The following is a 24,858-nucleotide window of genomic DNA, read 5'->3' on the forward strand; positions in this document are numbered from 1 at the left end:
AACAACCATCCCTCAAACCTTAACTAGAACATCCAGACTAAACTTAAAACTCTACAGACGTGAGGGAGAAGAGGAGCATCAAAAGCATCCTGTGACTAACCCTGACTTCTTAAACAGCTCTGAGACACTTGATATGTAATTGTGTTTGCCTTCTGATGCATGACAGACATCAAAATGATGATACGAGTGTGACAGTGGCTTCAGCAGTACCGAGAATAACTGTTTATGATCCTAAACAGCTTGAATTACAGAAGAGCAATTCTAGGGCTGTGAAGTTCAAAGTAGTATTATTTCTGACGCTTGATGCCACCCTTTTATATTTTCAGAGCTTCATGTCCCACTCCTGTCACAGAAAGTGTTACTTCCTGATACTTTGTACTGTTCCTATGCCTTGTAGCAGTTCATCATGACTGACTTCCTCTGCAGCATCTGAGAATGCCTGTAAGTAAATGTTACCTGAGGGAAATAATAAAAGGAACAGCTTGAAGCAGCTCAGATTCAAAAGCAGCTGCACTCTGTGGCAGGACCCAAGACCACCTGCCCTGGTCCTGCTGTCCCACAGCAGCCTCACACCTCACGCTGCTCCCCAGAGATCACAGAATCATTAAGGCTGGAAAACCCCTCTAAGATCAGTTCAACCATTAACCTAAGACTGCCAGGTCCACCACTGAACCATTTCCCTAAGCACCACATCTACACCTTTTTGAACACTTCCAGGGATGATGATTCCACCACTTCTCTATGTCGCCTGTTCCAGTGCTTGACCACACTTTCAGTAAATAAAATCGTGGAGTAATGCCCCAGAGCCAGCCCCGGGACTCCCAGTGCAGCACTCCTGGATCCCACAGGTGGGGACAGCTGTGTCTCAGGGCCCCTGCCCTGCCCTGCTCCCTGTTGCTCCAGGTGCCCCCATAGAGCCCTGACACATGGCACCGATGCCACAAACCCCACACAGCTTCTGCCAGAGTCCCACAGGGACAGCAGGGACCCCTGGCACCCTCTGCTCTGCAAAAACAAAACACACACACACACACACACACACACACACTCCCCTCTCCTCCCTCTCATCCAGCTCCACTTGTGCTCAGGTTCCCAGCACCTCTCAGAGGCCCCAGGAAGGTGACACTGGTGGGAACTGCTGCCCTCCTGCACCTGCTGAGGCATGAGACGGTGGCAATTCTGCCCTCACAGCCTCACAGGGATGGACACAGGTCAGAAGGTGGCCCTGGCCACAGACCTGAGCTGACCAGAGCAGTAGGTTCTGTTCTCAAGCATGACCCATAAAAAAATGCAAAAAACAATGTGTTTTTCTCTTGGCTGCTTTTAGGCCCAGAAGATGCTGACCTGCCTTCTTACCTTCTCTCCCCTGATTATAAACACAGAGTTTAGAAAAATTCCCTACTCTTGGTTCACTTTTATCAGGGTCCCAAAACAGTGCTGCTGTTTGGAGAATGCACTGTCAGAAAGTACACCCACTTCAACCCTAATTACATAAATCAAATACACATGAGCAGCACTAAAAAAAAAAAATACCTCAAAACACCACCTAATTCAGCAAGAGACCTTTATATAGATGTGGTCTGATTAAAAACATCAATCCCCTTTGCTTAGAATCTTCTTGATAAAGAGAACTTGAGGATTGTATTTGATTTTTCAGGGCTTTAGGACAATTCCTTCTCTTGGTCCTGTCACTCTCTCTCAGCAACGCAACATCCATTCCATAACCAGGTAAATCATCCCAATTCCAATTCCTGCAGGTACCCACTAACAGTCCTTCACAAAACTTCAGATTTAAGCTATGAAAAACACAAACCCACATCAAACTTTACACAGAGGAACACAGGTGTAATCTGCCCCATCATGAATCTATTTAAACGTAGATTCCAGTTACCTGCTACTCCTAAGTATCCTTGTACTTTTTTATGATGGACTTTCTGGGAAACAAATGCTTTGTCTTGGCTGCACCCAAGCTCATATTTTATTCTTGTTAAGAACCACCATTTAAGCCTGAGCCTAAGTCACAAAACTTCATTTTAATTTTGAGAATAGTACTGGAAAGAAAGCAATATTAACTGCTACTGCGTAAATTCTACAGAAAATAGTCTGTACAAGCACTTGAGGAAAAGAAACAGAGAAGAGGCAATAAGTCTCTTGCTCTCGAAGAAAAATAAGTCCATGACTTATTTTAAAAAGAAGATCTTAATGAAAACTACACCCCCCAAGTACTGCAACTAGGCTTCAGCATCTCAGGCTTTTACCTAGAAATGTAGTTCAGTGTTTCACTTCAACAGAGTGCATTTCCCACACACACACAGATGTCCAAGGTCACTGAAATCAGAAGGGTGCCCAGTTTGGTAAGCTCCTGTCAAGATAGTAACAGAGATCCTGACAGCAGGGTGACCCTGAAGGTGTCATAAACCACTAGAAATCACTTTAGTCCAAATTTTCTGACACCAAGGAAGCGAGAACAGTCCAAAAATGTTTGCATGATTTCCAAAGCACCTTCTCTACACAAAAATTTCACCCTTCACTGCATTTCTTTCATTTCTTCACTGCATTTCCTAGTATTATTACTAACCTGGCCATTTCAGTGAGGGCCACAGAGTATTGGCTGCTGGCAGGTACTAAATCTCATCATTATTCTTATTAGGGAATTTACTATCAGTAAAATATTATCAATGAGACATAAGAATTGAATGCTGACAAAATTAACTTTTACTGCTAACATTCATCTCTGTTACTGGGACTACATCTTCCAGTGTTGAGGCCATGGCCATTTACAGAAATATATGGGCACAGAGCAGCATTTAAACCTGAATGAGCCATCTTGAGCCCTTATAGCTGCTTCAAAACGTCCAAATGTATCAATGAAGATTATTTTCACTTTTTGTTCCCCGAGAACTTGGCAGAAGGAAAAGAAAGAAAACCCCATCATTTTCATATGTATTATTTCTGTGTAGTACTAGTTTGTGGGAGGAGACATTGACTTGGTATCACCTCAAATCTTTTAATGTATGTATTATCAGTTTTGTTTTGTAATTTCCTCTATTCATTTTAACTTCATAGAAGATGCCTTGATATTCTTAGTAAAAATATATGGAAATGTCTCCTGACTCTGCCATGGAATCATGACTAATAACTGTATTGTTACCACCACTCACACAAAACCCATTCACTTCATTATTATTCAACCTTAAAGTGATATCTTTGTGTGACAGTCACAATTTACATCTTTTCAAATTTATAGCTATGTGTACCATTACTTTACTTATCAGCACTTAAACTTAACACTGCTTCAATTGCAATATCTAGTGTCATTTAGAAAAGGCAGACCTGCCTTCAACTTCTGCTGGATAGTAGAAATTTTGAAACAAGCCTTGAAGAATCATGGAAAAGGAGGCAGTTGGGTTTTTTTAATGAGAAGAGACATGGTAGTCAGAAAAGGTGTTCCCACTGCCAAGAACACAGTGTCTCAGGCTGTTTTTTAGAACATTTTCACCTTTCCCCCATGGCAGGAGGGTTGTAACCAGATGACTTTTAAGGCCCCTTCCAGCCCAAAGCACTCTATGATTCTATGAAATGTTTGTGTTTAAGCTTCTGTCCATAGGCTTTTCAAAGTTTAACTTAGTAGAAACAGCACACATAGAAATACAGAAAATGTCCTTCCCAGAGACTCTGCTCTGGGATAAAAGGCAAAAAGTTGCACCTGCATTTGGAGTGACCCTTTCCTGTCCACTTTCCTTCTTTAATTCATATCAACATCACCTAAAAGGAGCTAATACAGGACCAGGATGGTGCATCACACTGATAATTCATCATCCCCTTTCTTGCCACAATCGATGTTGATCTAGCAGTGATTCCCCTCAGTGTTCAGAGAGCAGGACAGCACCAGTGCCTCCCCCATACCTCTGTTCTCAAAGGTCCTGGGCTGCCCACACATCTCTGGGAGCCCTCAGGCTGCTGGCAGAGTATCCCAGACATGGATAGACTGTCCCAGCTTCTCTTATATTTTCTTAAAATCTCCTCTTGTTCCATTAATAGCCAGCTGCAAGTAAATCACCTCTAAAGAAAAAGCTCAGAGGTTCAGATCTGCCTTTCCAAAATGACACTAGGTAATGCAACTGAAGCAGTACAGGGAAACATTTTAAATGCTCACAGTTAAGTAATGGCACACATAGCTATAAAGTTAAAAAAAAAATCAAATATTCTTACACAGAAAAAGCCCCCTATCTCTGAATTTCTCCACCTGACCCCAGGACAAGACAACTGTTTCATTACCAAGAGAGCAGCGAAAGCCAAGAAAATCAACCTACTTGACACAAAAATAGTCCTGCAAATAGTGAGGTGATACAGTGACTTCAGACACATAATTTTTCTTTCAATTTTTGCTGTACTGCCTGCTTAGATGTTTCTATTGTGATGTGTACCAAGGGAACATTTAATAGACCTGCATGTAGATGGATGTAGGTTTTCATTCACCTTCAAGGTTATTTTCGTAAAAGCCTTACATTTCCCCCTTTTATCACAAAGCTGCAGAGTACTTCAAGTCCTTCATCTGCAGCTTAGGAGCTACAATACAATTGCCAAGACAGGAAACGATAAACCATCTCTAGTTAGGAACATCATCCTCCCCTCCCCTCCTTACACTGGGAGAATATTACAAATGAGTCATTATGGAAAGCGCTCAGCAAGCCAAGTGCTGCACTCTATGAAATTTGGGAGCTTATTTTCCTCTCAGAATAATAAATTAGCGACAACCCATCGTTCTTCAGTTTAATCTGAACAATTGTGTTTCTATTAGAGAGATGTCAATTTCCCTGTATCTTGCCTCTTAAACTCTTCTAATTACCTCCCATGCTATGTTTCCTAACTCTCTGTGCAGAACAGCTCTGCTCACATGGTAACCTGTGAGTGTGTTAGCAGTCCAGGCTGCTCAGGGATGCAGAGTTCCACATGGGCAGTATTTTCCATCTACTGAGGCAGCCCCTGCTCCCCACAAGAGTCTGCCAAAGTATGTTTTCAAACGCTAGCATTAAAGTGTTCTGAGAGCCCTAACAAAGAAGGGCTCACGGGATCCCAGCTAGCTCTGTGTCTCTTTTCTCTCATCCCAACAGCTCTGGTTTGGCAGTGGTTTGGGGCTGAGACGCCCAACACAGTCACTGCTGATGGGGATGACTCCAGAGAGGAAAAATAGCTACCATGGAATGGGAGGAAGGGACAACTTCTTTGCACAAAGAAGCTGCAGACAGAAAATTGTATTTTTTAATCTGCGTTTTTCACAGTAAAAAAGGAAAACAAAAGCTCCCAGACCTCCCTGAAAGCACACAGACTCCCTTCTGACCAACTCCAGCAAGCCAACCCAGCAGCACGGGAGGAGACAGTGCTCTCCTCAGAGGAAAGAAAAATAGGCCCTAGAGTCTCAGCCCCCTCACAGCAATACTTTACACTTGGTAAATATCCCTAACCTTTTACCTAGACATTATTTTAAAAACAAACAAACAAAAAAACCCCACAAAATCTCCAAAAGACCTCCTGAAGGCAGTACTCACCTTTCCTGCTGACCTGCACACAGCAGCCCTCATGAAGGAGCTCTCCCGCCTTTTTCTGCCCTCCCCAATCAGCAGCACTAATTAGCTGACGAGCTGCAGCTGTTCCCCCAGCTGCCCTCCCACCCAGCAGCACCAACCCCAATTGTATCGGCAGGTTCGGAATAACTTCATCATCAGGAGAATTGATTGCACCTGTTGCATTACTGCTTGCTCTCCTCAAAGTCACTTTAATATTTGTATGTGTAGCCAGGCATGCAGTGTGGCAGAACTAATATTTCTTAAAAATACACTAATAAGCCAAATATATTGGCCTAGGCCCTAATTGCATATCCCCTCAGCAACAGAGTAAGGAGATCACCTGTGTCAACCCCTGCTAATTTGGAGGCAGCTGTAATGAATCTCCGCTGATGAGGAAGAACTTGAAGTGTAGCAAGTTTTTCTTCCCTCTTCACCTGATCACTTCATCTAATTAATCAGTCAGTGTAGGAAATGGTGTGTTTATTATCACTTTTAACCCTGTCTTTCAGCTTAATCCTGCTCTCAGCATTGTTAATTCTCCTTGTTTTATCTGTGTCTCTGTTAAGGGCTGTTAAAGGCCTTAAGCACATTCCTCTTTCCCCATATTTGACAGGTCCTGACTTTTAGGCCTCCTGAGAAATTGGTCTGGGGACACCTCTTTGAGCAAGGCTTTTCTAGGATGCCAAGTCCGAGAAGAAATGGGGAAGGTACTGTGCTGACCTTAGAGCTCTGCAGAATTCAGATGCAGCCAGTGCTCAGCCTCTCGGCCAGCTCAGTGCTCAGCTCCATCTAAGGAATTTTTTTGTGGAATTGCTTTCAAAATGCAACGATCAGCATATGGTTGAGAAGTGCAATTCTAGTTTTCAATCAAGATTTTATTCTGCTCAGCACTGGGCTTGATCCAGCAGCCTGTGGATTCTTGTTCTAAGCAATCTTTCTGTTGAACAGAATGTGAGTTCAAAAAAAAAAAAAACCTTTTTCTCTTCAGCATTTTATCCCAGATTTGCTGTCCTGCACACCCACTGGGATAAACAGCAATTACACTGGATTATTTTGAATGGAACCTCACCAGTCCAACATCATCACTAATGAGGGTCATGATATAGCCCTTCTGGCAATTGGTAGCTCAGCTAAAAGTTATTGCTGTCACTCATGGTAATTATCCATAAGAACTTGAAAAGGAAACAATTACTGCTGTACCAAACCACTCAGTGGCTCCCTGATTTTAAATTCCACTGCAGTTACATTATTTTGACATATGTCAAGTGACACATCAGAACAGAAAAAGCACATTTAAAGCTGAAAAGTACGTTTTCATTCTTTGTATCTGATTTCTGTATCTCTGAGGAAAATTAAAGCTTTACCCTTAATTTCTAGCTGTATATTTTAGCAGTTACATTAAAACAATCAGTGGAATCTAGTTGCCTTTTTGCTTTCTCAACTGCAGCTACACATAGCCTTGAGTCAGAAGATACATTCAGTCAAAAGGACAAAACTATTCAGTTTGAGATACTATGCCACTAATCAGCATCTGTAATAATATGATGCTAATTCTTGCAAAGATTTTTGCAAAGAAATTAGCAGACAAATAGATAACTTTAAATTAATATATGTGTATGATAAAGTGTTCAACCAAAAATTGGGAAAGAAGGAATGGCAAATCAACACATAATAAAAAAAAATCTGCTTATTAGAAGGCTGTGGTTTGGTCAGCTGTTTTTCTCAAGTTGCCTTCTGGAGGAGGACAGCATTATTATCTCAGATTTTGCCTGCACAGACTGTGTTCTAGAGGGATGCTTGTGCATGATTCAGACAGAGAAACTAGATCCAGAATGAACTCAGGCATAGCATATGGATCTGAATGATTTCTGTAAGGATCTCAGGAGTTCCTCTGCTTCCCCCAGCTTAGCAGAGATCTCTCTGGTGCCTGAAACTGAAACTATGAAATTGTCAAAGTAGCAGCATCAATGAGGGGAAAGGAGAGAAACCACCACAACTGTTCTGTGGGACTCCAGAATCCCACTGCACCCTTCATGCACCTGGGGGACAGCAGTGTGGAATCAGCTGGGAGCTGTCAGAGTTGTGTCACTGCAGCCACAGGAATCTCTCCTTAGCATAACAAAACTGCTGTGTGCACTCACCAGCCTGCAAACCCCCTCCACACTGCTCACACAGCAGATTTCTGCGCAATAACAGCCCAAAAATTCAGCATCAGATTTAAATGTTGACAAAAAAACAGATCATAAGAACACCAAACCCACTGACCAGAGCTGAACTTGGTGCAAGGTACAAGGCAATCTCATGATTTTCATCTCAACATTTCTAGATCTGCACATAAACAATGAATTCCTGGCTCTTGGAATTTTTGTTACCTAATCAACAAATACACATCTGGAGCATCATGTTAAAATTATTATTCTTTTTTTTTTTTTTTGTGCTGAGATCCTCTGTGGTTTTTATTTCTCTTTAATATCACTCTTCCTATTTTTCTTATTACATGTAGAAACCAGATAAACAGAAACCAAGTACATTTTCACCTGGAAGAAGGTGAGCTATTAAAGCCTCCAGGACTCTGAAAGAGACAGTATTTAAATGAAAACTGTCCCTCAGAATGCTGCCTCTACAAAGGCATCAACAAGTAATCAAATTCTAGCTGCTCTGGAAACTTACTGCCCTCTGACTTTGAGTCTGAATAATTTATTTTCTGTTTGAGCTGCTGCCTGGAATGAAGCATAAACACTGATGGGGCTAGGATGCTACACTGAACACATGGAAGCTATGGTTTGAGGATTCAGTCTTCAAAACATTAAATCTCAGGATAAATTTTCCCTTGCTAGACATACTTATACTTAGCGAGCAGCAAGGTAACCCTGTGGAGATGAAATCTAGATAAATAGTACATCAGCACAGGGTAAACATAAGTGAACCAGGAAAGAAAAATGTTGCTTTAATGAAGAAATTGAAGGAAGGAATTTACTTAGTTCTGATAAAAAATCCTTGCATAATTGTTTACCTGTCTTGTAAGCTCCATACTTTGAGGGGGATTGGTGTAATCAACTCATCTCTGCTGCTGCTTGAAATATAGAGGCAGTATGGTGATTATACCTTTTAGGTTTCTTTTCAAATCAAACGAACAAACAAACAAACAAACAACACTTTCAAAACCTAGACTAGTAGGACCTGCCTGGGATGATTGCTGAGCCCTGAGTGCAGCAGAAAGAACAGTGCTCTTAGGTGTCTCTGCCTCTTAGATTCACCACTGAAGTTCCCAGTCCCTCACCTGAGACACTTCTTTCCTTACCTGGAAAGAATGTTAAAACCAGGGTGACACCCAGCAGCATTTGCTGAGCTCTGCCAGTCCCCAGCGCTGTGCTGCTAAAGGTCCCTCAGCCCCAACCACGATGTTGAACAATTTTACATCTTGTCAAAGCCCCTATCTGCCTCCAGGCTGTGTTTTAGCAATTCATCTCCCTTGCCCTACGTCTAGGTAGTCCAGGGGTAGCACCAACATGGGTTTCAATGGGTATTTTTCCAGCAAGGGAAGAGGAGAGGAAAAGAGCCAGTGGCTCTGTGCCAGCTGCTTGCCCGCAGGGCTCCGGCAGAGCTGGGACATGACCCCTCCAGAGTGCATTTGCTGCAAGGCTTTGCCTCTGCTGCAGGGAGATGGGAGCCCACATGGAAGACTGCAGCAAGTGAAAAGGGATAAGCTTTTTATCTCTTCAATCTGATTCGCAGAGAGAGGAAACCTGATTAAACCTCCCATTTCAGGGCATGACTAACATCTGACAAAACAGCTCCAGTACAGAGTAAGATGTCCCTGTAAGATCTGTGTTTCTAATCATGCTCAGAAGATGCCAAATAACAGGGAGTCCTCCCAAGAGGCCTGAACTCTTTACTAGGAGTTAAATATGTTGAGATGTGAGGAAAGCAATCTATTAGAAAAACATTAGATTCAGAAGACTGATTTTAATGGGATGTGTTTACTGCGTGAACCAAAGGCAATCCATCAAACCTCTCCTCTGCTGCAAAAAGCATATGAGCTAGAGTTCAGGACAATCCTGCCATCTGAACTGTGTTCACTGCTCTGAACTGGGGTGCTGAGCCACTGAAACACTGCCAGCCGACCAAAACCACACACACAGGCCTGAGGACTTAGACAGTAAGTGGTGCAGAGGGTTTGACACTGCTAATATTTTCTCCTTGGGAACATGAAGCCTATGAGAGAAAATGAGCATTTGCTGAGCTCTCCCACAGGTGTAAAACAATACTTCCCCCTGCCATTTGGCAAGGTGTTGACAGGTGATTTAAGTGACCAATGGCCAGGGACTCTCCATGGAATTAGGTGTCAGGAGCACTTTTCTATTACTTTTTGCAGCAAACTTTCTCCTATTAGCCAGGAGAGGAATATGAGAGGTCTGCAACCCCCCAAAGAACCCCACTTTGCTTAAGTCACTTCATCAAAACTGACTTACATGCCCTCAGCTCCTTGGATGGGACCATTGCTGTGACCATTCTCCCTGCCAGTTTGTGAACTTCTGCTTCTGGACCCATCTTCTAAAAAGTTTCTAAAACACATGAAGCATTCATTACATAAGGCAGTCTTGGCACCCTGGAGAACTAAAACACTGGACCAAAGGATGATGAAGAGAAAATGTGCAAGTGGAAAGCCACTGACTTTTTAAAGAAATGACATTGTGAAAAAAAAATCCTCCATTTTAAAAAAAAGAAAAAGAAGGAAAAAAGGATATAAGGGTAAGGGGAAACTACATTGAGAGTCCCATGATTAATTGCTATCAATATTTGCATTATTTCTGTAACCACATCTCCTAGTCAGGGACAAGGACCTCTTGTGCTAACTATTAATATATTAATTCTGAGGCATATCTGTGCAGTGTTTGACAGCCTCTGTCATTAAAACATAAGGCACTTTGTAGCCTTGCCAAGAGAACAAACCTTTCCTTATTCCCTATCATGGGCCCACCAGTGATAACTCTTTGCTCTCCAGGATGTCACAGGAAGTGCTGTGTGTCCCATGGCTAAACCAGGAACTGCAGTGTGGCATTTAAAAGGCAGTGGGGACAATGAGGCCATATGAGAAATCACTGTGATAGTTCCAATGGAATAAGATCAGTTCCTGAGGAGAAGCCCACCTCATACTCTTAGGCTTTCTCACATATTGCTGCAAATGACTTTGCTGCCTCTCTTGTACTTGCTGTAAATAAGAATTCCCCTGAAGTCAGTGGAATTACACAGCTGTAAAACTTGCAAGAGGAAAGACTGTATAGCATAAAACAAAAAGGCAGAGAGAACCTTGCATTTTTGACTAAATCAAAAGTTAAATCTATTTTCAGCCCCTGTCAAAAACAAAGAAAAGGGAAGTTTTATCTTGTTGTTTAATGAGAACATATTTCTCATGTCTGCTGTCAGATATGTCTGGTAACTGGCTAACACCATGTCTGTTTGTGGTGTGTGTATATGAACTGCACATTCATACAAAGGAGGAAGAATTCACCTCTACGTGGCTGTACAGAGGAGTTTTGCTCTGAGAAAAATGCACAGGAGCTGACACCAGACAACAAGGTGCTGATCTGGGTATGGAGACTGAGATCCCTCCTGGGCCCATGTGGTTGCACTCCTCTCTCTTTCCCTGCTCTTGTGCATTTGCATGTGAAGGTGTGTGAAGAGCATGATGCACAAATGACAATATTCTACAGCACAATTATATAATCTGTCTCCTTCAACTCTGGGGAGAGGCAGGAGTTTAGATATTACAATACTGTGTGCTATTGATTAGAAATGCAAGGAATAATCTAGTCTGACATTTAGCTTCATCTCCTCCCCTTTGTGCATGTGATTATTTTCACCCTGTCATACAAGATTTTGCCACTTAAAAAAGTTGCTGTGGAGGTGTCTCAAAAATATTCAATGAGGGAGCAGAGTGAGATGTAGGTGTGTATTTAAACCTGGACCCCAAACATACCCATAACGGCACCAAATAGCGTCAGAGAACAGGAAAAAAAATGACAACCAAAATTAATTCTCTGTGCTGTTTCACAGCATCATCCAAAGAGAGTGAAGTCCCTGATTCAAAACATGTCTCAGGCCGTGGCCTCTCTGAGAAGCTGTCATCAGAAAGAACAAAGAAGCAGCATATATTTCTTGAGTGGAAACTCCCTCAACACATTTCTTGAAGCATGGAATTACTTTAAAAGTTCAAGAAAGATTTTCCTGTTATCACCCTTAATCTATATAACCCCAATGCCTTATAATGTCCTATTGATGTCTGAATAAGAGCAGCTTAGTCACATATCAACTTTTCCTTATGCTGTGTGTATAATTTTATCTGCAGGTAAAGAGCAGCTGAAAGCTTTGAGCTTTATATCCAGGAGATCTGTAAAAAAACCCCACCAATTTTAAGAGGGTTCTGCAATGAGAAAACAACCCTGGTTTGTTTTCTCTTGAGCATTTTCCAACCCTTTCCTGGATATAGACTATGTTTGAGACATTAGTGCTGCCAAGACTGAAAAGTAATAGTCACTGGGTTTAACTTACTGTAAGGTATTTCCACCCACCACTGAGACAACAGCACTGCAGACTTCAAAGAACAGAGCAGACGTGCACAGCAGTATTAAACCAATTATCAGGATCACTGTTGACTTTCTCTTCCCACACAGTTTATCTTTCTAATTACAACTACAAATACACAACCTAGGTGACCCATTCCCCATCTATATTCACCAAATACTGAGAAATCCCCAGTGCAGTCCCAGATGCAATCAGGTGGTGGTTAACCCCAGGCCTCTTTGGAGAATAGCCATCTACTCTGAACACATATTAATTAAATCCAAAGATACTTCTGGGAGGCATTTCATTTTCCTGAGTCTACATAACCTCATCTAATGTCTGGGAGCATCACTTTTCCCACTGTGACTTGCTGTGCTTCACACAACCCTGGGCAGCTATCTGAGGGCAGGGGACACAGCTCTGGTGCTCTGCCTGTTGCATATTTGTTTGCACTCATAAAAAAAGTGCTGCTCTTACTTACCTGTGCAACTTACTGGATGTGTCATGACCTGCTCAAAGCTCAGGACAAAAGGGGTTCTGGCATCTGCTTTGGAATTTGTACTCTTTCAAGCCAAAGGGATGAGGAGACCTTCACTGGCCTCCAGCTCCCTTGTGCCACTTCCACAGCAGTGGGTGAGATTTTCTAGACACCATCTGACACCCCCTGGGAAAAATGTGCTTATTTAAAACAGTCTGCTCAGTCTGAGTAGTGAATTGGGAGGGGAAAGGGTGTTTGCCTCTATATTTTGCTTGTTCGTTTGTTTGCCATCCTTAACTGTGCACATTTGCATAAAAGAAGGAATGTTGTATCATCTTCTCCCAGAGCTTATTCCCCATCCGAATCTGTTGATGACAGCTTAATCATTTCCACAGCAACCAAGATCATGACATCAAATAGGGTATAAGCAGCAGGAACAGATGATCTCTCAGGAAACAGAGGTCCTCTTCCATGTACATAAATACTCTGAAAAACAAGAGAGAAAGAGAAATACAGAGAATATCTGCCACAAAAAATGTTGTTCTAAGAGTTTAGAAACTGTCCATTTTTTCTTCCATTGTCTGTCTGTTACTGTTTAACAGTACAAAATTACATGGTGTTCTATGGTTTTAAACAGTATTAAATGACAGACCTAGCATGAGGGACAGACAGCTTCCTTGGTCAGAGCTGGAAAGGCAGATTTACCTGCAGTTCCTTTGCCAGTCCATGCTATAGGTGGTTGCAAAGTAATCCTTCATGGTCTGTTTGGTAACTTGTGCTACTTTTGTTCTAAATGGGGAAAATAGAATCACGACCATAAGCCCTTCATTTCATTAATTTTAGGTGCTTTTACTTTGACAATACCCCTTTTTGGGATAAAACAAAACCTAAACATATGTTCTTCCTAGGGAGGCCCTTTTTGTGTAAACTTTCTGAACAAGGACCTCAAAATCTGACCTTTCATCTCCTTCAGCGCGTGACTAACATGCCACAGCACAGCTTGTACGGAGCAGAGCTGAGCTCCTTGGCTCAGAGCATGTGCTGAGGATCAGAGCACGGGTACCTAGTTCCATGTCGAGCACAGATGACTCAGTGCTCGTTCTAGGAACTGCAGATCCCTCTCCTGCCCTCTCTGCCTGCAGTGCAGTGCCGGGTGGTGGTGCAGACTGCTTCCCCACCTCCTGCAGCTGCCCAGCCTAACTGAGCTGTACAGGTGGATGGAAACAGCTGCATTTGCTGAGTGCTTTGGGACAAATCGCAAATGATTGTTTAGTTCAGGGATGGCCAATTACATGCGGCTCAGAATTATTTGATCTTACCTACCGTGCCAAGCTCTGCTGCGGCTCAGGGCCACGTGGAGACTGGTGTGACACACTGGAGTTAGGGACAGGCGAACGGTCACGCCAGACTGACGACATCAACCCTGCAGGTGGTAAAATTGCTGAGAAAACGAATATCTGACACAGGAATAAACTAAGTAAAACTGCCAGAAGAATAGATTATCGATCACCCTGCCTCCTGTTTGAAAATTAATGCTACCGCGAGACGGAGAGCAATGCCGCTGCCTTTCCGAGTGAATAAATCTGCCGGAGCAGGAGCTGCTAAACTGAAGAGCTGTGGCCCTCAAGTGAGAGCTGGCGGTAATGCGGGCAGGGAGCAGCGATGCTGAGCTCACCCTGAGCAGGGACATGGCACAAGAGGAGCACGGAGCTGAGGAGTCAGGAGCACAGCTCCAAAGTGGCTTTGGAAGGAGCAGGCTCCCGGGACACCCACTAAGTCCTGTCATGGTTAAAGTCTTTCACTAGCTTGCAAGGTGACAGGATTTCCAGCAGGGCTTCTGCCTTTGATCCAGCCTCCTTTATCACTGCACACAGTCAGCTCCTGTAGTGCAAACCTGGGCACAAACGAAATCCATCTCACTTTTCCCAGTCTGGATGGTTATGGACTTGGGGTAGCTTTTGGCTGAAAAGCCAGTGATAAGATTAGCACAGAAATATCTACACCTAAAAGTCAGTGGTAAGATTAGCACAGAAATATCTGCCCCTGTCGAGGTCAAATGCAACAGTGACACCTCCAGCCCCTGGCTGGCAGTCACAAGGGAGCTCAAGACTGTACAGCAAACTTGAGGCAAAGGTGGAAATCATCATTGTCTTACTAACTAGAATGAGCTACCCTGCAAAAACTGGGGGTTGACTCTAGAGTTTAGGTCTTCAAAACAGCATACAATCTCTTCCCCAAAGTGTTGGAGAGGACCAGCTGCACCTTTTCATGAGTTTCACCGTGAGCATTCACATTTTCAAATCTTATTCTGGTGGAATGGGATGCTCACGTGGGAGATGTGAGCGTCACAACCAACTGCAGTTCCTGTGGAAAACAAACAAAATGTGGTTGTATATAGTTTATAGCAGAGGATCACAACTTTTTCCCTAATCGTTACTTTATACAAACTCCACAATGATTTTGGGATTCTGGGTCATGAGTTTTGAAATGCTTTAAGCTGGACATATTCCCTGGTGACTGCTTGAGTGCCCAAAAGGATGTAAATCTGCCAGGTTTTATTGCTGGCTACACACAAATTCAGGTCATTTATCAGAGAGCACTGCACACTCTCACCCAGGAGGCTGCCCTATCATCTCTCTGGCAGGATGGACTAGGAGAACCTCACATAACTCTTCACTCACAGTTATCCTGTTGCATGGAGCTAAACCTCCTTTGTATCGATTGGTAGTATTTTTAAAAAGGAAAATTTGGGATGCCTGAAACTATATGCAAAGCCAGATACAAATCTTTGATTGGAATGGACAAGGCAAATCTTTCTATGATACTTCTTTTTTCTGCAATTCAGGTTTCAGCATTTTTTACTCTGATCTTTCCCTCGTGCAAATGTTTTTCCTGTTAGAAAGTATCTTTTTGAATAGCCTGTACATACCAGCATAAACTCAGTCAGAAGGGTTTTAGTAAGAACAAAATATCCAAATTGCCCTTCCAGTGAGCCTTCAAAGGACTTTTCCTTTGTTTGTACATAGACTTCAGGCAAACACTGTGAACATTTTATGCAAAACCAATTACTTGGTAACCAAAAGAAAGACGTGATGTGCAGCACAATTTCCCTATTATTGTTACTCTAGTCCGGGAATCATAGAATGGTTTAGCTTAGAAAAGACCTTTAAAGTTATCAAGTCCAACCACTAACCTGGCACTGCCAAGTCCATCCCTAAATCATGTCCCTAAGTGCTACATCTACACGTCTTTAAATACCTCCAGGGAGGGTGACTCAACTGCTTCCCTCAGCAGTCTGTTCCAATACTTGACAGCCCATTGAGAGGAGAATTTTTTCCTAATATCCACTGTCATCACAGCTTCTCCCAGCACACTTTTAAGTTGCCTCTAAATTTCCGAGAATCAACGTAATTAGCTACACTGAACAAAGGCGCTTTGACTTGTGTAAACAGACACAGCTATAAAGCTTTCTAGTTTCTTAATCAGTGTTGCATCTGTGCCAGACAAAAGATTTAGTTTACTAAAATACATTCCTCTGCTGAGAATCACATTTTCTAGGTTTCAGTGGTGGAGTAAGTGGTTGGCTGTAGCACTTTGCTGAATAGCATGGCATTCCTTTGCCAAAAGACCTTTATTTTGGGTATCTACACACTTAGAAGAAATAATGTCTTACTCTGCACTGCTACACTGGAAGAATCATAATGCTCACAGCAAGCCTTGGGTGTGAAAAAGCTGTGGGCCAACATATCACATATATCTCATTATCAGTAAATTGCCTGGTTTTAAACATTTTAGATAATATTTTTTACCACTTTCCCAGCCGTAGAAGTCTCTTCCTGAAAGAACTGACCTTGTATCTATACCTGTGGTCAAAACCTTAAGTGCAAATGTGCACTGCTGCCAGAGGCACAACTTTCCTGTGTCATTCCCAGGAACAGCTGACCTCTGGGAAAGCAGCAAAGCAAGTCCAGTGTGTCTGATTTCAAGAACAGGAGGGATGCAGATTTTCAGCGAGGCGTATTTTGGCAGTGGAATGAGATGGACACTGTCTAGTGATCGAACTAAAGCACTGAAAGTGGGAAGATGGGCTAAGTCTCATCACTGACAGAGAAAAAAGAGGAGGAAAACAGTGAAAATTCTCACTGCTTCTATTCCCAAAATGAACCAGAGAATGTTGATTGACCTCAGTGAAGGTGACTAGAGTGTGACAGGAGTGACCTATGTGGAAAGCAGCAGAGCCAAAGAGGATGTATAAACATCACTGAAGAGCAGAACTCTGCAAAGAAATTTTCTTTACTCTTAGTTTATCAGTGTGTCACTTCCCATTTAGTGCCAATGAGAGCACCAAGGACACTCCCCACCCCTTCCTCATTTCCATGGCACTGGAGAAGTAATTCAGGTGTCAAAGTATTACTTGGAAGAACTGCTTAAGAAAAGGGAAAAAAGAACCAGATTTCCCAGAGAAACAATGTCTTCACTTAAGTTAACTTAAATTCACATAATAAATCTACTTCATTCGTCTTTATTGAGCATCTTGGTCTGGAGCTATGGATCTATAAATAGCTTTATAGTGCTGTCAGTTTGTTACAGCTCATGTAGCAAAACTCTTTCAAAAACAGCAGTTAATTCTTCCTCCCTGGAAAGTTTCTTTTTCAAGTGAAAAAGGCAGCCCATCCATGTGGCTGCAAATGAGGAGCTGAAATGTGTTTTCATTATTAAATGGCACCAGCTGAAAGATTTTCTGCCTTTCACTGTCTCTGGAGTCTCCCTGAGGTCACCCATCTCGGAGAGTGCCTGCACACAAAGACAGCTTCAGAAAGCTCTTTCTCATCTGCCATCCCCCTGTTCTGCACAGCAGGGAGGGATGTTTGGAACTCCTGGGCATTGGCTCCTGGCTCTGCCAGGGTAAGGCAGGAGTGAGGCCATGCAGGCTCGTGTGTGAGGGAAGGAGAGCCCCTGGCTGGGTCAGCCTTGCAGGTGCTCTCCCAGAGCCCTTTGGCCTTGCAGCTCCCCAACATGAGCCAGGGCATGGGAGCTGCAAAACGAGGCTGTTTGGCATGGGAACCAAAATCCCTGCCATGCTGCAAACCCTCCCGTGCCTCAGATGGTGTGTTACACACAGATCAATTCCCAAACCATGCTGTTTCTCAAGGCCAGTCTCATGGAGAGCTGGTGCTCCCAAAATACTTGCACCATATCTTCTAGTGGCTCAGTCTGATGCACTAGGTGTTTCCAAAAACAGAAATGCTGGATCAAAGTGCCAGGGGGAACAAAACACATAGTATTCCCCTTGTATTAATCTCACAGACATGAGGAACTATCAAACAGTGTCAACACCTCAGGAAGATGTCAGCTGAGTTTCAAACCCTGCTCTACAATGATTTAAATGAGAATGAAATACTGACAGTAAGCAACAGATGCCTTTGCCTCTTCTCAGATTGTCTTTAGTGTGAATTTCAAACTCAAGTAAGCTGAAACTTCAATGAAACTTAAACATAAAAAGCATTACCTAAGACTTGTCCCTCCTTATGTCTTTTATAAGCACTGTCACAAAAGACTTGCATGACAGCCTAAAGCAGGAAAGAAAAGAGTGGATGTAATCAGTCAGACTCTGCCTCCTCTGAATTTTGTTAACAGGCATGGTTTCTGTGAAACAAGGAAAGACAGGATGCAGTAACACCTACAAAAGTAAGTCACAGGATTTCCTGTCACAAGCAAGTGCTTCTTTTTGTAAACTTCATGAGACACTAGCATGTAAAGGTTGGGGACACCAGAATTTTCTTAAGGTTTTTTTTGTTTTTAAATCTGACTTTTCTTCTTGGACTGAGCAAATCAAATACCATCATTGCCAGAAAAGCTTGCAGCCCAGCTGAACTGTGCATTTGAATCTCACCAGTTTCCTTACTCCTGTTTAAATGCTGAGGAGGAAATCCTCCTGCAGAAAAAGTATCTGCAATCCCCATTGCTCCTGGTTAGTGGTGCCTACACATCCTAAGGGCTTCTTTATCCACTGTCCCTGAGGTCAGGCAAACAGCACATCAGAATTTTGGAACTGCTGAGTCTGGAGCTTGGAGTGGTGACACCAGGATGGTTATGAGATGATTTCTGACATAATGACAGATAAATATGAAGTAAAAAGTTAAAAATAGCTTGTGTAATAGCTAAAGTAGAACCATTTTGAATGCATGAGATTCCTGCCATCCCAAGGAGCAGCTGGCACAGTGCTGTGCCTGTGCTCATATTCACCTCCCAAAACACCAGGGGCAGCACTTGGATCAGTGACATTTGAGCAGGGATACCTCAGTCTATTTGCCACAGGATCAGTCTCCTGGAATCAGCTCTCACTACAAGAAAACCCAAACTAAAAACCTGCATTTTACAGGGTGGTTTTGGGACTCTTACAGAGGTAGTTGAACTATGGGAAATATTTCTATAACTTTTTGCATAAATAGATTTAATTGCCAGCAGTGGTGAAATCTCCATTGCTCTAGCAATGACTATTGCTTGATCCTTGATATCTTTATCCACACACCCCACATCAAGTTTAGTGGAAGCGTGATGCAGGGAACAGATTTTCAGGGATTTGTTGAACTCTCTTTGTCACGACTTACGTGAGCTAAATGTCAGTGTTGACTGCCATCCCTGAATATTCCTTAGCTCCTTAGATGATACCCATCTTCATCTGAGATTGCCAGGCACACACCCCCTCTGCATATCCCTTACACACACTCACAGCTGCAACTACAATCAGTGCTCCAGCAAACAGCAGCCACTTGAATAGGAGCTAAATATAAGTTCTCCATCTTCTTTCATCACCTTGCAAGGTATGAACTGATAGAGTCAGGCAAGCACACCAACAACATTTACATGGGATCTCATTCCCCATCAAGCCTGTCTCAGCTTCCCTGGCTGTTTTGATTACCAGTGACCAGAGGAAAGAAAAGGGCAGGATGGGAGAGTTTCCATCAGTAGCAGACACATAACAGGAATGCAGATTCTTACTTTGTCTCCCTTAGAAGAAAAAGGATTTGCTGGGCTGGATTTTCATCTCCTTTCCCTTTGCATTTGGAGTGACAGTTATCAGATCTTGTGTGTCATGTCAATAATTTGGACAAACTAATGCACTCTGCTTGGACGATATTTAGAGCAGGAACACTGGCTAGACTATTATGAGTTATTGCATTTTCTTAGCAATAGTAATGTCTATTTTAGCTTGGAGGAGTTGCTCGGCATTTTTTTTTTTGTGTAAGCATCTTATTGCAAGTCCCTAGGAAAAGTACTTGATCAAGTATCCATACACCAGATGATTCAGTCTCTGCACAAATATGGAAAGACCTTGTTACACTCATTAGAGGCCAATTCATGCTTCCATGTCTGCTGGTTTTTATCAACAACACACCTCACTCTAACAATTCACAGACAACTCAAACATGGCAGCTACAGTGTAAGGATAGAAAAAATTACAGAATTAATACAATAATTTTCCACTACCTACTGAATTTTATGCAACCCCAAATACCTCGAGGAAGGGGCACTTTGTCCATACATATCTCAGAGCATTAGGCAGCTAATGTCAGCTCCAGTTCTACCTATTACACTACAGATGTGCCCATTAACTACCATCCACAAATGCCATGAATCCCATTCTTCAGGCACTTATCTGCCAGGAGCATGAAGAGAACTCACTTCCCCAGAACAGCGCAAGACAATAATCACTGCTGGAAGCAAATGTAGAAGGGAAAGATGTTACAGACCATTGGCTGTCTCCTGAGCCATCCCTACAAAGATTTCTTGGTAGGAGGAACAATGGAGGAAGCACAGATGAAAACAGTCAGGGACTGCACTTGTCAGATTAAGAGGATGCAGATAAGGACCAGGGCTTTCTCCTTTTACAGGGTGAGTGCAGACTGGTGGAGTTTTGAAAATAGCTGCTGGAAAGGACAGAACTATTGATCTGTATTCAAGGGGAGGGCTATGCTGGTGGGAAGGGAAAGGGTGGCTAAAAATATAGCAGTAATTCCATTTTTCAGTCAGAAAGGAAAAAAGAGAAAATGTCTGTTCCTATTTTACTCAGCAAATCAGAGCCTTTGTGATTTGTAATCAGAACAATAGACCTTGTTTCTAATCTGCCCAATTCCTCACTTGCTGTAAGCCTACACCTGATCTGTCAGCAGCAGGGGTGAAAATGATTGATCTGTGACTTTGTTGGCATAATAAATGCTAGTGTACATGGAAGAGGATCATGCTTAGCATTGGCTACCAGCTCTATGGGCTATCAAATCATACCACCTATGTACCTGACTATAAACACAGATGGTTTGTTATTTTCTGTCTCCTGCTTGCAACCTCTGACTGTCTGCAAGGGCTTGTGAGGAAAATAAGAGAGGCTGTAAGTCTTGGTGAGAGGGAAGGAGGGAGGGAAGGAGGGAGGGAGGGAGGGAGGGAGGGAGGGAGGGAGGGAGGGAGGGAGGGAAACCAGCACAGGCACAGCTTTACCATTTGATATTCTTGGTGCTTTTCATTCCTTTTTTTCTGTACAGGCTTTCAAGAGCTGTGCATTTCCCTTCTGTGCCTCTGCCACAAGTACACAACCAGCCTTAAAAAGAGAGGAATTCGATTTTCTTTGAGCAACAAAATATTTTCAGTCCTAAAGAAGAGCCTATATTCTTGTCTGAACCTTCAACAACCTCCCTTCCTTTTCACTACTTTCCTCCTCTTCCCTTCCATCCCTTCCCCTTTCTGACCCTCCACCTCTTCTGTCTTGGAGGTAAAAAAAGGACTGGACTCCCTTTAAAGGCCATTCTCAGTCAGAAGAACATGCATTTCATCAAGACTCACTGCTGTTCCTATTTCCACAAAAACTTCTAAATGCAACAAAAGCAGAGCAAAAAAGGACACGTATTTCCTGTTTCTATTTAAAAGATGAAAGCAGAAAACAGCTCAAAATTAACTCCCCAGTTCCCCTTCAAGATGAGTGTTTTTAAACAACCCAAAGTATAACAGCAGTAATAACAGAGAGCTGCCATTGTTTCAAACCTTTTATTTCCCTCGCTCTTCTTTTATTCTTTTCCTTTGTGTTTTGGCAGCTGTGAATAATTCTGCACCCTGGAATTGTTCTGCAGGCTGTTAATGTCTGTGACCTTTTGCATCAACAACAGCTCTACTTTCCAGTCATTTCTGGAAGTGCTACCTAATATGAATTTAACATGACTGAGGCAACCTCCTACACACACATCCAGAGCCCTTTTTGAGACATGCAGAAGTGTGCTTCATCCCATCCATATACAAAAAAAAAATTTTAAAAAAATCCCTTCATCAGAGAGGGATCTGCCTTGTAAATAGCTGTGTTTCATGGCAACAGGCAACAACCACCTCTATTGCAACCTCCCCAAGTCCTCCTGGGGAAATAAAAGGATTGATATTAGAGTGGGATGATTTCATTATACAAGGAAAATAAGATCTCATTAAGTCTGAGCCATTATGGGGCTCTCCTTTGAGTTAGCTCTGCTGCTGCTTTTACTTTTTAAGAGTGAGTGAAGAACCCATATGTGATCAAACAGGTATCAAGAGCATTCTCCAAATCTATCATCACATGCATGCATACATCAAGAAGGCCTCTCATTCTTTATAGATTCATTTCATCAAAGAGGACAAGAACTGGAGTCTAGTTCCCAACAGCACAGAGCTGCTGCAAGAGACTCCCACGATGAAAACAAATAGCAGGTGTCCTCTTGCAAAATAAATTAAACGGTAAGCAGATATACAGGATGAAAAGGCTCAAAACACAGGTGCTTTTAAAAATAGTTTAAAATTCCATGCCATTGTTCACTTAGGAGCCAAAGATTGGCCAAAAGGATTTGCAGAAAGCTGGTTTTGTTTGCATTTTTGGGTTTTTTAAGCAGGTTAAATGAATTGTCTCAATAGGTCAGCAATTATCCAGCTTAACTCCTGACTGTTATTTATGCTCTTTAGAAATCAAAGTTAAAATAATAGGTGTTGCTTCTCCAGTTAAAATGAAGAGTGAGATGTTAAAACAGGCTAGAGAAATGTGCTGGACTCCAGCAAAGCCTAAAACCAGACATGACTGTTGCAGAACAGTAAGTGCCTGTGTAAGCTTTCCTTGGAAAAGAACAGATCTAGGAACTCCAGCTATGTCCCTTGCCAGCTGACATCAGACATTAACTTCTCTGACAAAATTTTTGGTGTCTCTGTTTCTCTTAGCTCAAGCTTTTCATTTTTTTTTCCAGTCACACAGACCAATGAGCATGGCCTTCTGGAAAATTTCCCCTGAAATCCATTTGTCAGGGAAAAATGAGTTCCTGACAAAACAAAACATTTCAAGAAATTTGTCTTTCTCTTGGTATGTATTACATGTTCCTAAAAATCTGTTCAATTAAATTCTTTTTAGATTAAGCTCTTCACATTCTCTGTTGAGGAGCTGACAATTTGTAAGGCAAATTAAGATAAAAAATGTTCTGGCCTGGTTTGTGTTTACATTTTTCTTGGAAAAATCCCTCATCACACAGCCCTGCAACAAGCTGCCTGGCTGATCGGGGAACCACAGTACCAGGGAAAGCAGACTTGATGACTTCCTGGGAAAAAAAACCAAAAACCCAACAGAATTGCTCCTTCCTATATTAAAGTCTTTTTCAGCTGGGAATAAGGGGCATGGAGGAACATTATAAATGTAGGGAACATTTCAAGATTCCTGAGAAATCCCAAGTTCCTGGGAATGAGTGATCTTCTCAGAAACCCATCTTCCAAGATAGAATATGACTGGTACTTCTCACACTATATAATACGTTCCACAATGCTGAACCTTCATCAGGAAGCCATTATAATACAAACTGTGACTAATATTACCAGAACTGCTGTTTTTAAATGACTCAGCTCCTTCCAATCCCGCACTGCGGAGAACACTCCACTGTGGAGTCAGTGATTTGAGATGAGCCCAGGTAAGGAGCTGCTGCTCACTGAGAGCTGCTCGAGAGCCACATTGCAGCTCCTGGGAACAAACACCACAGTTACTCAAATCACCACCACAACCAGTTTTTCCTCTGTCGTGTTATACCTGACAGGGAAAGCCTGGATAACTCTGGAGCTGGAACCTCAGGAATATCAATCCATCCATATGGCTCAGTGTGCACTGCTTTGGCACAGCAGCCAAAGTGGGGATAGCAGCACATCTGCTGTCTGGATCACACTTGCTTTAGAAAGAGAGGCATAACTCTCTGCTGATGTATTCCTGAGAAATAACACACAGGGAAAAAGGAAAAAAAAAAACCCTTAAAAATGTAAATTTGTTTTTCTGTATCCAATATGTTCTTGTCTCTTGTCTAAGAGGCCCATCTGGTCTAAAAACATGCAGCACCTGTTTAAATTTTTATGTATTTATGCTTGAAGTGCTAAATATTTCTTGTTGTAAAAATAAGTCATGGATAATAGAGGGGATTTTTTTTCTAATATGCTTGCATGTTGATGTATCCCTGACTTTAATGTACACACATTTGCTGGATTCTTCAATGAAATGGTTTTCACACAAAGTTGGGCATGCTGGACAGAGGAGAGAAAACAAAAAGATCAAAAAATGCTCCAAGGACTATCCCAAACAAGACCTATATCTCTTCAGGTTTTTTTCTGTGCTCTACTTCTAACTGTCAGAGAAGTTCAGCAGAACATAAGAGCTGACTTGTACACTTCAGAATAAAAGAATGGGAAAGAACCAACAGATGGTGTTGAGGTCAGTGGCTAGCATCCTGGGTTATAGAAACAAACTCCATCCACACCCTAAAGTCTGTTATTAGCAGGCCACCAGTGCAAACCTGCCCATTTCCTAGCTGGCTGAAAATATAGCTTATGATTCAATTATCTCTTTTCAAAATTCAACATGAAATGCTACTGTGATGCATATGATTTGTGTATTAAGGTCTCAAAGCACTAGAATAAAACACACTTGGAGTTTTAATGATAACACAATTCCAATGATTGCATTAGAAATGAGACTTAAAGCCTATGAAGTCTGACAGGGCACATGAAGGTACTGCCCATGGTTGGAAACAGGCTCAGGCTCCTACTTTAATCTCCACAGACTGGGAGATCCTAATCCTCTACAGAATTTTGCTGTAAATTCCTACAGTCAGAAGCACACCTGTGCGCTCTGAGGAAGGGATGAGAAGACCCTTCCCACATGGACTTACAGCTCTTCTGCTGTTTCCCAGAGGGAGAATCAACTAGTTATTCTGCTCTATT

General features: G+C 42.4%; 1 long non-coding RNA gene across 1 annotated transcript; it reads right to left on the reverse strand.

The window, feature by feature from the left end:
* Positions 1-9,372: 9,372 nt before the first annotated feature.
* LOC146435541 (uncharacterized) lies at positions 9,373-23,847 on the reverse strand. Its single transcript, XR_014852996.1, has 5 exons — positions 23,681-23,847; positions 21,106-21,205; positions 14,872-14,973; positions 13,933-14,032; positions 9,373-13,095 (listed from the first exon to the last, which is right to left on the reverse strand). It is a non-coding gene; the product is annotated as an uncharacterized LOC146435541 (long non-coding RNA).
* Between the last annotated feature and the right edge of the window lie 1,011 nt (positions 23,848-24,858).

Source organism: Lichenostomus cassidix, chromosome 6, assembly GCF_008360975.1.
Source record: "Lichenostomus cassidix isolate B80296 chromosome 6, HeHo_3.0, whole genome shotgun sequence".
Classification (NCBI taxonomy): Eukaryota; Metazoa; Chordata; class Aves; order Passeriformes; family Meliphagidae; genus Lichenostomus; species Lichenostomus cassidix.